Consider the following 2231-nt stretch of genomic DNA (forward strand, 5'->3'; position numbering starts at 1 on the left):
ACTGAGATCTCTGTGGAACAGTATCTCACTTTTCCATCTGAAATCTATTTAATTCTATTTGTGACAGATGACAAAGTATATCCTATTGTTCATCATAGGTTAATCTGAAGGAGACCTACATGGATTCATATTTATTCTTCATCATTTTATTTTGCAGCATTACATAGGCAGGCACTCACAATGTGTCTGCGTTTGGTTTGAGGGATCTGGATCACAGCAAAGGAATAGGTGGACGACCGCTCTACCTCCTGAGCCACAGCTGCCCTTTTGACTGTTTATATACCACTGCCCTGACACATAGGGCAAAGGGAAAATACATTAGAAAAGATTCCAGATAGATATATACTTACATCAATGTAGACTTGCAATATACGCTCAGTATCTGAGACCAAATTAATTCTACAATAAACTTTAGTAGGTCTGAAGAGCTTTGTATTATTTTTCCATCACTAAAAGGTGAGGCCTTGTGAGGACAAAGGAGCCTCCATCACGCCCGATATAATGATCAGCACAGGACAATGTTTTTCAATGATGTCTTTATTATACTGACGCTCAGAGACGCAGTATCATGGCAGCAAACCATCACACCGTCAACAAGGTGGCGTAGCTGTTTTCACAATTCATCTCTTGAGTGCACATGTGAACCTGAATGTGTAGGTCGAGCAACGCGCACTTTTTCCTTGTTGGCCCGAAGTAGAGCTTCAATGTCACTTTCTGTAAAGGTGTTTTTTATGGAATCCTGTCACAAAAGTTAAACAGTATTAGTTCTCATAGGAAGAATTTCGTCTAATTTGATTGATCTTAATGTGACCTACCTCAAAAGACTGGCGTTTCACCCCGACACATGCTGTGGACTGCTCATAACACAGGACTATATGCAGATGCTTTGGTTCCTTATTCACCAAAACTACATGGAACTGGTCATAATGAGATTCTGCATGGGGGTTCAAAAACAAATCAGTCATTCGAGTGTAAATAATATGCAAATTCATTGTTATTTCATCCCAATCTTACCTAATAAGTGCATGCAGGAGGATATCATTTTGTCCTTTGAGACCTGGTCATGTTTGTTTGACAGCAGTTTCTCACACACACCTCCACTGATGAGGCTCTCAACTACTGTCTGTCTACTCTCAGCTGGGGCTTCCCTCAAGGCTTTCTCAATCTCTGGAAGGCAGTACGCATATGCTTTTGTTTGCTTTCTATGTCTTAAATAAAATACAAAACTATATGAGGAACAAGGGACTCAGTGTTATAAGAAACCATTAAGTCAAAACAAGTGTCACATAGGTGATAATTCACTGCATATCATTTTGAGTTATCCACCATACCGTGTGCTGCTGCTAGACAACTCTCACAATAGGCATCTGTTAAAAAAGAAACAGTCAACAAGCTACAGCCACTACCCAACAGAAACCAAGACATGCCAAACTGCAAATACTGTCACAACTGGGGAAACTAAGTTGGGAGAATTGACTTACAGCGTTCTATGTCATCAGCCTGCGCAGGAAGAAGGAAGCACATACACATTACAAAAATTAGGATTTTCATTGTCAGTAATTGTAGCTCAGCATGCACACTGTGAACTAACAGCTCTCTACACACTAGGAAAGAAAAAAGAAGACAGAGCAGTCAGCTGCACTCAGGCTAAATCATCTTTCCGTTCACATAATGGTGTCATGTGATTTTGAGGACAATGGGATCACATCACCATCATTCCACAAATGACAGGGGTCCAGTTTTTCAGGTTTTTCTCTGACTGTTTAAAGCTATCACACACAGATTGAGTTGTTACTGGTCTTTGAACAGGCGTCTAATATATAAAATAATACAAGAGATACAGTATTTTTAGCAATGGGAGGGGGAAAAGGACAAGCTCAATGAATAAATATTTTGAACAGCAAATGTAGAACTGAAAAGATTATTTTGCAAAAAGGCAGGAGTAGCTTCTTGTCAAGTTATTATTATCATTGCTATTATTATTATTATTATTATTATTATTATTATTAGTAGTAGTAGTAGTAGTAGCAGTAGTAATAGTAGCGGTACTAATGGTAGTGGTGGTAGTTTTTAATCCTTATTATAAATTAATTCATTATTACTTGCTGTTCTGTTAACGGCCACTAAGTGACGCTGTTTTATATCGAAAGCCATTTTCAAGACGTTTTGACAGATCCCATATATGGTCATTTTTACCATATAAGGATTGACGCTTGTGACGCCTCCGTTGC

General features: G+C 38.6%; 1 long non-coding RNA gene across 1 annotated transcript; it reads right to left on the bottom strand.

The window, feature by feature from the left end:
- Positions 1 to 615: 615 nt before the first annotated feature.
- Positions 616 to 1584, bottom strand: LOC143333569 (uncharacterized). Its single transcript, XR_013078284.1, has 5 exons — positions 1482 to 1584; positions 1332 to 1367; positions 1015 to 1167; positions 816 to 934; positions 616 to 739 (listed from the first exon to the last, which is right to left on the bottom strand). It is a non-coding gene; the product is annotated as an uncharacterized LOC143333569 (long non-coding RNA).
- Positions 1585 to 2231: the final 647 nt, after the last annotated feature.

Source organism: Chaetodon auriga, chromosome 16 (assembly GCF_051107435.1).
Source record: "Chaetodon auriga isolate fChaAug3 chromosome 16, fChaAug3.hap1, whole genome shotgun sequence".
NCBI lineage: Eukaryota > Metazoa > Chordata > Actinopteri > Chaetodontiformes > Chaetodontidae > Chaetodon > Chaetodon auriga.